Source organism: Gymnoscopelus braueri, assembly GCF_963280865.1.
Source record: "Gymnoscopelus braueri genome assembly, chromosome: 4".
In the NCBI taxonomy this organism is placed as follows: Eukaryota; Metazoa; Chordata; class Actinopteri; order Myctophiformes; family Myctophidae; genus Gymnoscopelus; species Gymnoscopelus braueri.
In genome coordinates this window covers 53,736,911-53,750,916 of record NC_137605.1, presented here as the reverse complement: position 1 = coordinate 53,750,916, position 14,006 = coordinate 53,736,911, and the positions used below count along the sequence as shown (strand labels likewise).

The following is a 14,006-nucleotide window of genomic DNA, read 5'->3' as shown; positions in this document are numbered from 1 at the left end:
CCCTCCTGGTGACATAAATGTATTGTTTCTTGAACCACCCCTAGTGAGGGTCAAGCACTTCCACAGTGCATAGTTTTCATGTCCTACAAATTTAATCCAGGCATAATCTTGCATTTAAACCAGATTGTCTTCTATTCTCATTCCATGAGCATTAAGACATCTTCAGAAATAAATCTGAATTCCTACACAGTACACACACACACACACACACACACACACACACACACACACACACACACACACACACACACACACACACGTGTGTGCATATACAAAGACAAACATATTTCTGTTGATTTGTGTTATTTCATGTTTCAAGAGCTCAAATCAATCAACTACATGTTGAAACCATGTCTCCATTGACCTTTACTATTGTTAATGGTGGGGGTTGTGGGGCTTCATTTATTTATGTTTGGTTCACTGATTGTACATTTAAAGTGTGTAGTTACAGTTAGCCTATAGTAGATGTGTGTGAGATGATGAAACTCGATATTTAAAACATAACGAAGAAATGAATTAAATTGAATATGAATTCAATATGATTTATTTTCCTAGATGCTGTGTCTTCAACCCCTGATTCAGAAACAGAGACAACAGGCTCATTTAAGATGCTGCACTAATTGTAGGAAAGACATTCTGATTGTTTTACATTCTGACCTCTCATCAGTAGACTGGTGTCCATCTTTGAAGCCAAAAGGATGACCCATAGACTGGTCACTCTTCATGGAGACACAGCTGGGAACAAGAGACTCTGGACTCTGCTGATGAACCCTGACACCATGAAAGCCAACATGAAACATTTATTGATTTATTGAACTAGTCACGCTACTGTAGTTGGTACACATCTAATATAAAATCACTTATATTTAACTTAGGACACACAATATCCGTCTTGTTAAACAGAGTGATCTTTGAAGTCAATTTGTCCACAATTGGACTGGTCATGCTTCATGGAGACACAGCTGGGTATGTGTTGTTTTCTGATTATTTTACATTCTGACCTCTGATCAGTAGACTGGTGTCCATCTTTGAAGCGAATAGGATGACCCATAGAGCGGTCACTCTTCATGGAGACAAGGCTGGGTACAAGAGACTCTGGTCTCTGCTGATGAATCCTGACACCATGAAAGCCAACATGAAACAGTAATGGTCAACAACTAGTTCTTAATTTTAAGGACCCCCAGTGTGATATGTATTAGACCACGGATCCCCATTTGATAAAACATGTTTGTATCTCTTGGACCCCAATCTACACTGTAAAATCATTACTGTTTATTTAAAGGTAGGGTAAGTGATTTTCTTTAAATTAAAACAAGTGTTAAATAGCTCTATATTCTGATAGTACTCATCGCTATAGAGTGTTTGTTCAGTAACAAGAGTCTCCATGTCTGTCCAGCTCTTTATTAAACAGAAAATGCATTTTCATGTCGGGATATACATTCTATCCAATCAGGATAGAGAGAGACCTCAAACAGGATACAGATTAAACAAGTGAAATTGTAAGTGATGATACAAAGAAATGAGCAGACACAATTGGAACTGGAACACTATAAGAATTAAGCTGATAAATGGGTACTCTCTCCCGATTGGCTGAAATTGTGTCACCTACCTGAAAACATATTTTCTGTTTATTAAATATGTGGAGAGACATGGAGATTCCTGTTACTGAACAAACACTCTATAGCAACTATCAGAATAGGGCTTTAACCTTTTAACTAAAAACGTATGTTTTGACCAAAACATATCACTTACCCTACCTTTAACTCTTGAGTGTACAAATGGCACAAAATGGACCCTCAGAGTTACAGACCCAGTAAAAGTCCATTTGGACCCCTGTTGGTCCACAGACCCAATATTGAGAAGCCAAATGTACAAAGAAAATAATACATAGTTGTTGCCCTAATTCTGACCTCTGATCAGTAGGGTGGTGTCCATCTTTGAAGTTAATATGTTCACCCTTGGACTGGTCACTCTTCTTTTCCCTCTTTTTCTTCTTCTTCTTCTTGGGGACACAGCTGGGTACAGGCAGCGGTGGGCAGTAACGAAGTTCATTTACTTTGAGAGTACTGTTACTTAAGTAGCCTAAAGTTGTTGAGTATCTTTACTTGAGTATTTGTATTTCGGGATACTTATGACTTTCACTTCACTACAAATATTGTGCTTGTGACTCCACTACATTTCTAGGAAGGGAAATGAAATAACCACTTATAAGCCCTATCTCAAATATTGTGAAAATAGCAGATCTACATCCAACTCGATGTGACACAACAAGTGTTCCTCAAATGTTCACCCGAGAATAGAAACTCTGGGGTTCATGTGGTTATGTTTAAAAACGGTACTTTGGGCGTAAAATGTAAAATGTTTATACCCCCCTTTTGTTCCCGTACTGCAAGTACTGCATACCCTGTATAAACTGCTGTTGGTATGAACAATAAAATAATATTAAAAAACTAAAAACGTAAATAAATAAATGGAAGAAAAAGTTGTTTTCTGATTGTTTTACATTCTGACCTCTGATCAGTAGACTGGTGTCCATCTTTGAAGCCAATAGGATGACCCATAGAGCGCTCACTCTTCATGGAGACACAGCTGGGTACAAGAGTCTGTGCTTTCTGCTGATGAACCCTGACACCATGAAAACCAACATGAAACATTTATTGATTTATTGATTTAACAAGTCACTCTAGAGTCTAGATGGTACACATCTAAATATTACATCACTTATATTTAAATTAGGACACACAATATCATTCTTATTAAACAAATTTGTCAGATTAGCCACATTTCATAAGTTAGATTTCACAAATTCATCTGAGCTGCCAGAGATGTCGAGTGACCACCACCACCCCAGCCTTATAGGGTCCAGTGTTGGCCAGTTGGCTGGCAGGATAGCATTCAAAGATAGCAAAATAGCAGATCTACAAGCTTGTAGATCGGCTATTTTAGCTACTTTTGTGTGACATAGAATAGCGAAGTACGACATTAATTTACAAAAAAAGAGTGAGCGTGGAAATATAGTGGCCCTGTCCATCATCAAAGTTGCCCACCCCTGTACTAGGAAAAGGGAGAAATAGCCAATAGCAAAACATGTTTCAACTACTGACTCACCGACTGAAGGGGAGAGAGGCCTCTTCATGGAGGGTTGGGAAGGAGTCACAGCTATAGTCCGTCAGTACGACTGCACTCTTCTGATCTGTGTTGAGTTGCTTGATGAGGCTGCTAATCCTCGACCCCACCCTGCCTGTAGGCACATGGCTTTTTGGGGGTGAGGGGCCAGAGGTGTGAGACGTTGATTCGCCGGCCCTTTGATACAAGAGAAATAGACAAACACATAATATGTCAGTAATAGAGATATATGGTGAGAAAGTGAAAGTGCAAATTGACATTAATAATAACATTAATTAGCCACAGCTACTCTACTTTGTTGGTAAAATGTAAGTATTTTACATGTCTCTGCTCTATAGTGCGTAGCAAAAAAATCTGAAGGGGGCGTCAACAAGTGTTATTTGGAGCGGCGAACATCTTGGTGGGGGATAAACAGGTTGACTTAACATTGACCCCCACCAGTATGTCTGCAGCCACTATGCGACGCCCCCCCCGTGGTGACGACACGTTGCCAAGAACTATAGCCTCAGTGAAGGCACTTGAACATGATCTCCAATTCAGACTGGAGAGTTCTCACTATAATTAACAAATTGGACTTAAAACTATAATGTGTTCATATTCTAGGATCAGATATACATGTACAGGCAAGTCATAACTTCCGGCAAACAATGGAACAGGAGCGCACACCACACCAGTAATGAGGAGGTGCTGACCACAGGAGATATAAAACTGTTTCAAAGAAAAGAGGCCGCACAACTTGTAGCAACGATGCAATAACTTTTTATTTTTATTTTACCTGGTAAAATAAAAATAAAAGGTTATTGCACCATGGCTACGAGTTCTGTGACCTCTTTTCTTTGAAATAAGTCATAACTTATGACCTTTGATCAGTGAAGTCTAAGCCCAGCACGTCACACTCTCCCCCTCATGTCTTTCATACATTCGTGGCCGAACACACGTGCAGTGGTGGAAAAAGTACTCAAATTCTTTACTTAAGTAAAAGTACTACTACTGCAATATAGAAATGTTCTGTTACAAGTAAAAGTCCAGAATAAAAAATGTACTTGAGTAAAAGTACAGAAGTATTGGCATCAAAATGTACTTAAAGTACCAAAAGTAAAAGTACTAAAATATTTGAAAATAGCAGATCTACAAGCTCACAACGCGTCGCGATGCGACACGTTGATCATCGGCTTGTAGATCAGCTATTTTCAAATAGCCTATGTATAAAATAGGGCTAAAGTGGTTGATAAGTATAAAACTATGTATTTTGTCGACAATATTGATATATATGCCATTGTATCCTATTTTAGTGTGCCATCTCTGCATAACTCAAGTTTGCCTACCAATCCTATGATTTTATTAAGTTCAAGGTGGTCTGGAACTAATCCTAGTATTAGTTCTCTCCTTTCCTCTAGAGACTGCATGTGTTTTGAGTTGCACAGCGCACAGGCCCAGCCGAGGTCACTGATTATCTCTGGAGGAATACAATAACAGCTCATTGCAGTTAACTTGACCATCTATGACAAAGCCACAACACCTCCAGCGACGCCGGTCAGAGCCAAGGTCTCGCCAAAGTCTCAACCTACGAGCAAGGCTCCTCATGGCCAGATGTCATCGTCAGAGCTGATAACAACTTCATTTGTGTATAACTGTTGTGATCATTGACTGTTTAGGCAGAGAGATATTTTTGCTGTACGGTGCCTCGTGGATTGATTCTTTCTCTTAATACAATGTCAACCTTTTAATTTGAGAACCGGCCTGCGTCTGTCTTTGATTTCGTCTCATCCTTTTTACACTGGGTTTTCAGCTGTTTAACTACAAATAGTTTTAATTAACATAGAGCAGGATTTACGACCCTTATCAGCTCTTTTATCTACTTTATCAGTGGTTAATGTGTGTTTTATAATATAATAATTTATATCTGAAAAGTAACAAGTAACTAAAGTTTTCAAATAATTGTAGAGGAGTAAAAGTACAGACTCTGAGATGTAACATCTGAGATGTGGAGTAGAAGTAAAAGTATTGGAAATTGGAAATACTCAAGTGAAGTACGAAGACCACAAAATTGTACTTAAGTACAGTACTTAAGTAAATGTACTTGGCTGCTAGGCAGCCAGCAGATCTATTCTCATTACTACTCTGTAGGACCTCCCCTTCCTCTGACCAGGCCCTACATCTTTATACAGACAGCAGAGAGAAAGAGAGGGGAGGAGAGGAGAAATGGGAAGAGAAGAGAGGAGAAATAAAGGGAGGAGAGGAGAGGAGAGGGTGACATTTTAGGACAGGATAGGAAAGACGACTAAAGTGTATGTTAAGAGAGGAGGCCTGCATGGACTGCTGGCGTAGCGGCCCATGCACCTAGGCTCCAAAGAAGCCTGACAGTGTCGAGGGTTCGAGTCCCGATCCCGACGGCCTTTGCCGTCACTCCCCATCTCTCTCCCCATTTCCTGTCAGACTACTATCCTATCAATAAAGCCATAAAAAAGACCCCAGGAAAAGAGAGCACAGAAAGTAAGTAGGTTAGTGGCAGAGGGAATAGGACAAGACGGTATAGAGGAGAATTCAGGATGAGTGAAGCGTATAGGAAATTAAAATGGTTCAAATCAAACAACATATTTGATTTAATATTAGGCTTAGGCATCTTATTTTGGCGAGTCACAATAGTCACAATAGTTCCATGGTAAACAGCATTTATCAGATTATCTCTACAGATTCTTGATGGGAACTATTCTGCAGGGTCTGGAGACAAGAGGTTCTGGCAGGGGGTGCTAAAAAAACAAGAGAAGGCCTACTGTAATAACTGCAATGCTTCCCTGTACAGCAGTGGTGCAAAGTAACTAAGTACATTTACTCAAGTACTGTACATAAGTACACATTTTTGGGTATTTTTACTTCACTTTTAAATCCCATAACTTTAGATTGTAAGGCTATGGGAAAGTCCTAGAGAAATCTCTGACATAAACTTTGTGTAAAACAAAATCTAAATTATTCAAAATTTGATATTTTTAAAGTAACAGATATGCAAGCTCGTAACGTGGCACGAAGTGACACGCTGTGAGCTTGTAGATCATATGTTGGCTATTTTTGAATAGCCAACATAAAAATGGTGGTTAAAATGACTGGGAGGTATATTAACTACTTTTGCTGGGGACCCCCTGGAACCCCCCCAAGGATCCCTGGGGGTCCCCGGACCCCACTTTGAGAACCAATATTATACACCACGCTCAACAAAACAACGCCCATTCCTATGATAACATTATCTAGAATGATATGGTGGAATTCTATAAGCTCAACCGATAAGCGATAAGCTCAACCGTGCAGGTGTTAGTTATAGTTCAATAGTTGATGAATTGAATTCATAGGACCTCACCTAGGACTTTTGTAAATCCTTTTAGATCAAGTGTATGACTGTACTCGTGCTGTTTGCAAATCTGTCTAATAAAGTATTCAATAAGTCATCAAATATAAAACAAACACAATGCTGAGTGCTCAGTTAAAAGCCCTGTTCGCCGACACAAAAGACAAAGGAATCTAGGACCAAATATTGAATGTTCCACATCTTTCAATGGCTGGGCGGTAGAAGTGCCCTGAGGTGAAAGGGTGTGACTTCTAAACGGTTGTTATTTCATCTGGGAGAAGAGAGAGAAAAAAGTGTCTGTCTGTCTGATAACGTCTTCAACCCCTGATTCAGAAACAGAGACAACATCAGGCTCATTTAAGATGTTGCACTAATTACATCTGTGTCATCAGCAGGTTCAAATATACTATACCAGGGGTCTTCAACGTTTTCAGGCCAAGGACCCCCTAGCTGAGAGAGAGATGAAGCAGGGACCCCCTCTATATTGTCCAAAATTGTGTTTCAGATCAACCTTTTCTGCTCTTTTTTCCCTCTACACCTATAACTCTTTGCCAAAAATAGCAGATCTAGGCGTTGTGAGCTTGTAGATCAGCTATTTTTGGCTAAAGTTCTCAGAAAAGGGATGCTAGGGTTCAAGTGGTTAATGTAAAAAAGAAAAAAGATTTGGCGCCTGTAGTAACTCTGAGGACCCCCTAGGGGTGCCAGACCCCCTGTTGAAGACCCCGTTATACATTTATAATTTTACAATAATTAATTTGTTACACAGATTTGTTTATACTCTTTATTTAATTCAGTGGTTTTCAAAGTGGGGTATGGAGGGAGTACCAAGGGGTTCCCAGCTAAATTAGTTAATATAGCAATATAGCACAATCATTTTAACCACTTTAACCTTGTAGATCGGCTACAGTATTTTGAGAAGAAAAAAAAAATCTAGAAAACATTTGAAAATTTCGAAATAATTTAGAAATATTTCAACACAAATCTTCTTGTACGGAGGTCCCTGGTACAACATATTTTCAGATGGGGTCCACGACCAAATATCAATTTCGGGGTCCTTGACATGAAAAGATGTGTGAACCACTGATTTAACTGACCACTTAGCAGGGCGGGGGGATAAGGAATGAGGTTATTTATGTCTGTGATCTAATGAACACTTTGGCTCTGCTTGGCCTATGCCAATGATATTGGTTTAACTCATGCAGACCATAATGTGAAGGCTGTATTCTTTTTCTTTATGATTTTATTTTAACTTTTGGTATGATGTGGTTTGAGACATCATAGCCTACTCGCCCGGTCACTTGTTTTTTTGTCACAAAAATCTGAATAAAAAGTATATAGAAAAAATATATAGACTATATTTAACTTTTTTTTGGGATATATTTAACAAAGGTACAATTTATATACTTTAAAACTATTTTAAAACAGTTTACCACAGAGCACCAGTAGTTATGACATGCCGTGGACCGAGCACTTACCCTGTTGGTGGTTGAGGATCCATGCTGCTTGCTGTGATCTTGTAGCTGCATTATAAATTACTCCGGATAGAAGCGTCTGCTGAATGACAACATTGTAAATAGTTGTAATTGTAATAATATACTGTAGATTGAGGGGTACAAATAATATATTTTCTAAAATTGGTCATCAATGTAATAATATAATCATTAATCAATCCCTATTTTGAGCATGTCCTTATAGGCAAAAGTTGTATTATGAAAATATTTCCACTATTATTGCACAACACTGTTTTGCAATGAGGTATAAAAAAATATTTTTAAAAAAAAGTGAAAAACTGCTTCAAAAAAGTAATCGAATAAGAGAATAATTGCTAGTTGCAGCCCTAATATATTTTCATGTAAATAGTTAATTTCAGTACCTCTCCATATTGTCAATCTAACACCACGCTGAAGGTTTGGTTCTCTGTAAGACTCTGTCACCCTTCTGATGTGTGGAAGAGATTACACTGAGAAGAGAGAGAGTGAGAGAGAGAGAGAGAGAGAGAGAGAGAGAGAGAGAGAGAGAGAGAGAGAGAGAGAGAGAGAGAGAGAGAGAGAGAGAGAGAGAATTCAAGATGGGAGGGGTATGGGTAATCTAAGTAATTATGTCTACACCTTTATGGTGGTTTTTACAACTATCACCTCAGATTAGGTTCTGAGAACTTTATGTGAAGATCAAAGTGTCAAAGTCCAGATTTGAAATATCGCTTCCCGGCAGAGGTGGGACAAAGTCCCTATGTTGCAAGTCCAAGTCGAGTCTCAAGTCTTTGCTCTCAAGTCCCGAGTCAAGTCCAAGTCAACACAGCCAAGTCCCAAGTCAAGTCCAAGTTCTCAGCTTTTTGTTTCGAGTCCCACACAAGTCCTTAGCATTTTGGTTCGAGTCCCACACAAGTCCTAACCTTTTGTTTCAAGTCCCAAACAAGTCCTAACCTTTTTTTTCGAGTCCCACACAAGTCCTAACCTTTTGTTTCAAGTCCCAAACAAGTCAAAATGTTAATTCAAGATATGTAAAGATTTACATAAATCATGAGCATTTTTCACAATTTGCATTTGTTTTAAAACAAGGTTTCTTCCAGGCCAACAGAACGCAGATACTGTACTTTTAATTTCCTCCTTGAGGACAGGGTTTAAAAGGGCCCTTTTTAATGAATATAATGTAATTTTGTACAATCTGTATGGTAGAGTATGTTACTACAATATAACTTATACAATCAGGGTGGTTGTATTTTGTCTCCCTGCTCTTCTATTGAGACATTTAGATAATGTCAAAGGCCATGTCTCACCTAGACACAGGATCTGACACAAATTCAGTGTATCCTCTGATCAAGCAGGCAGGCTCTATTATCACAATGGTGAAATTTCAGCAATTGCACTGGAAACCGCGTTCAAATCCGGGGTAGAAGAGGAAATGTATATAGCGCTGAAGTGGTCAATGTATGTTTTGTATTAATAACCAAAATCTACAAAGTAACTGGTACCTAAAGTTTTCATATAATTGTAGTGGAGTAAAAGTAGGCTAATATCTGCCTCTGATATGTATGTAGTTGAGTAGAAGTAGGTAGCTGATATATTGCACTTTTACCTTAGCGCTAGGTATACTCTTGGTTGCTTGTTTTTGCAGAAAATGCACTTAGGACTTCTGGTGATTAGTAGTTTCGTTCCCTACCTATGTTGAATGCACTTACTGTAAGTCGCTTTGGATAAAAGCGTCTGCTAAATGACTGTAATGTAGAAGTAAAGTACTGAAAATTGCAAATACTTCACTAAAGTAAAAAATAAGTCAAAATTGTACTTAAGTAAAGTACTTGAGTAAATGTACTTAGTTACTTTCCACCACTGGTTATACTGTAGTTTGCTCTTAGCACGCCGTAATGTTAATGTGAAGTATAGGTCTTGCCTTGCATACTGCTTTTCTCGTCTTGTCACCTTGTAATCTTTAAAACCGAAAGCTATAACTGCTGGAGTTGACATTTTATTCCACCTGGCTTCAGTTCCAGCAGCGACGGCAGGAGTGAAGCCGGTGTGTTGTTTGTTTGGTAACGTGCAACATGTGGGCCAGTGTTGCCAAGTATCGGGAGAGAAACAAGCGAACCGACTTCCAAAAACAAGCCAAAAACAAGCCAAAGTTTGTCCAAAAGTTAGGGTAAATAAGCAGCTTTGGCAACACTATACTAGGTGTCACTGACGGCCGGGATTTCTGACTAATAACATTATAGTTGATGCACACTTTTTAAAAATGTTTGGCTTGCTTAAGTGACTTGAAAGTGACTTGAAAAGACTTGAATTTTCAAGTCAAGAGGGCTCAAGTCAAGTCAAGTCTCAAGTCTTTAGCGTTCAAGTCAAGTCAAGTCTCAAGTCTTTGGCATTCAAGTCCCAAGCAAGTCCAAGTCTATTTTTGATTTGGTCAAGCAAGTCTAAAGTCATCAAAATCGGGACTTCAAGTCAAGTCGAGTCTCGAGTCTCGAGTCCAAGTCCCCACCTCTGCTTCCCGGTTATATGCTTCTGCCAACCATGCCATTTGCAATCCGTGACTGTCTCATAGTGTTGTGAATGAAAACATTGCAAGAATTTAATGAACATGTTTTGTGAGTTCAGTGACCTTGCCCTTTGATCTTTGATGACCTAATTCTAATCAGTTCATCCTTGAGTCCATGTGGACGTTTGTGGCAACGGTCATGAAATTCCCTCGTTCCTGAGATTCTGCAGGCCTATTATAATGACTTGTCATCATTATAATTATCATTATGAGCCTTGCGGTGACATTTTATGAATCTTCCGGAATTAAACAGTTTCACAGTGTAAGATCATTTCACCACCCATTCTTATTACAGACATGTGCCAATAGCTTCACATTTGCAATACCGATGATGAAAAATAGGTCAAAAATACCTCTAATGTATAGCATGATATCTGGTGCTATGTACCATCCCCTGCTGCAAAATAAGAACAGAAGAAATATTCACTCAACCTAATTCTGTAAACTAAACAAAAAACTATATTTTTAGTCTACAACAAAACAGGTGATTCACCCCCTATAACTAAGAGCTGCAATGAATTATACACAGAAACCAGAATGTTTTTGCCTCACCAGTGAGGTGAATCAAGAATCAATAATGAAGGTTTTATTTGTCACTAACATATACAAGTACAAGCAGTGAAATGTTATAATGTAATAATGTAATGTAAAAAATATACTGTTGTACTGTGTATATATATATATATATATATATATATATATATATATATATATATATATATATATATATATATATATATACAAACATACATACATGCATACATACATACATACATACATACACACATACATACACACACACACGCACGCACGCACGCACGCACGCACGCACGCACGCACGCACGCACGCACACACACACACACACACACACACACACACACACACACACACACACACACACACACACACACACACACACACACACACACACACACACACACACACTGGTATAACATTTGTGTGACCCTTTGAACTGACAAGGAACTGAACGTGTACTTTGTAGCTCAAGCACTAGGTGGCAGTAGAGGATATTAAACATCTAATATGCTCAAAACTGAGTTTCTTTCACTGCTCACAAAATAAAATATTTCACCTGCGCACTAATTACAAAACCAGTCTAACTGAAATATATTTATTACCCAGATATAACCACTATGGGCTAACTGTATGGTTACTCCAAAGTAGTTAAAGCAGTGGAAATTAATATTTAGAGTAAGTTGCAGCCTACAATACCTGTACGCTACTGGAGTAACGTGAACCGTCTCTAGCAAAACCCCGGTATAGTGACTGTACCTATGACTGATATTAATCTGTTTGTTCACATAAAAGAAACAAGGTATCAATAAAGTATAGATCCAATAATAATCACATTGCACTTGGAAGGCAGAGAGGTCACAATGGAATAGGAGATTACACGTTTAAATGTCTGTAGTGTGTACGCTATAGCCTGCCCTACCATGAACTTTACCAGAAGTGTGTGCAGTGTATCATGTCATTGATAAAAGCTCTGCATGAGGAGTTAGTCTGATAGAAATAAAACCCCCTTCATCTCCTCAGGCTAAACCAAACCCGTCTAACAGGTCTTTGTGGCCGGGGTGAGGGATAAGGGAGACAATAGACCCCCCCAACGCGGCCCCCCCGGCCCCCCGGCCTCCCCCAACCCTTCTCCTCCGCAGCGGGGCGGAGAGAAGAGGCAGCCTGGGGAGGGTGTTACACTGAAAGTAGTTACTTCTAAATCTGTCTTCCTAACCACATACACACACACACAAGTAACAGGCTACAGAGAAACAGAAACACAAAGAAACGCTATCACACACAGTAGGTCATACAACAACTATGCTATCGTGTATATTTGTTATTGTAAATTGGCCTATTATTCTTGTGTTATGTGGTCCTTAAGTTGTAGTAGTAGCCAACAACACTCTTCACAGCATGCCATTGCTGCAGAAATAGGTGACTTTTTCACTTTACTTTAGCTTCCCCCCCATTATTTCAATATGCCGACTTAGTTACCAGTTAGGCTTACTTTGCTGATTTATATTAGACACACATTAACTCATAACATAGGCTAGATAGTCTTATAGGTTAAGCAGCAGCCTAATTAAAATCAGCCCCACCTTTACCAGCTTAAAGTGATGAACACACCATTCTGCAAAATGATTAATGAGCAGTGGTGGAAAAAGTACTCAAATGTTTTACTTAAGTAAAAGTATCAATACTGCAATGTAGAAGTACTCTGTTACAAGTAAAAGTCCGGAATTCAAAATTTACTTGAGTAAAAGTACAAAAGTATTGGTATCAATATGTACTTAAAGTACCAAAAGTAAAAGTACTAAAATGTTTGAAAATAGCAGACCCACAAGCTCACAACGCGTCGCATCGAGCTTGAAGATCGGCTATTTTCAAATAGCCTATGTATAAAATAGGGCTGAAGTGGTTAATGTATGTTTTATAATGTAATCATTTATATCTGCAAAGTAACTAGTAACTAAAGTTTTCAAATAATTGTAGTGGAGTAAAAGTACAATATTTGCCTCTGAGATGTAGTGGAGTAGAAGTAAAAGTATTGGAAATTGGAAATACTCAAGTGAAGTACAAATACCTCAAAATTGTACTTAAGTACAGTACTTAAGTAAATGTACTCAGTTACTTTCCACCACTGTTAATGAGTAGGCTACTTTTATGTTTAGCTTACTGTGAGTGTATTAATACTTATGTACCTTTACTCAAGTTAAACTTTTGAATACAGCCAACCTATGTCACAAACTTCAATAGGTCACCAAATGTGGTGTAAATCCAAACAGGAATAGCCCTCCCACGCAACGACAGCACAGCCTCTCAGACAGAGCAGCTTTAACACAGCTGTTCTGTGTTCTGTGTGGGACCACACCACAGACTGACTGCAGAGACACGAGCAGCAGAGCTTTATCAGGACTTCAGACTGATGTGAGTACAGCTGTTTATTGTGTTTTGCAGCCTAAAAGTGCTCTAAACTTCATGAATCATGATTGTTTGGTTCTGTGTGATTATATCAGTGAATCTCAGTTTGGGGTTGACCGTTAAGTCAACACACACAGGTGCATTTAGACAGTTTGTAGAAGCTTATCATCAGTGGATGCATGCAGTGGTGGAAGAAATAGAAAACTACTCAAGATATTTTACTAAAGTAAAAGTATCTGTACCACAATGCAGAAAATAGCCTACTTTTATCCTGCTTTCAAAACTGTATGAATGCATGACTTACTCAAGTATGTTTTTGATTGATTGATTGAATACTTTATTAACAGTTTAAGAGGTACAGTTCCATACAAAAGGATGCTAAAAGGATTCAACGCAAGAAAGCAATATGGCTTGTTTCCATTGTGGTCCTGTGTATTCAATTAATCAAAACATTTAGAGACAAACAATATGTAGGCCTACTTGAGTGAATAAACATACTTTCTCAATTTTACTCATGAGTAAACTTACTTTTACTGAGTCAAGTATTATCCCTATGTGTTGTACTTGATT

General features: G+C 38.6%; 1 protein-coding gene across 1 annotated transcript in view; it reads left to right on the top strand.

Annotated features, from left to right (window-relative positions):
- The first annotated feature begins 13,393 nt into the window (after positions 1-13,393).
- LOC308084563 (death-associated protein kinase 2-like) overlaps positions 13,394-14,006 on the top strand; it is a 22,048-nt gene continuing 21,435 nt past the window's right edge. The window contains exon 1 of the mRNA XM_080427251.1: positions 13,394-13,442. The gene's annotated coding sequence lies outside the window, so the exon portion shown is untranslated. The remainder of the gene's footprint in view (positions 13,443-14,006) is intronic.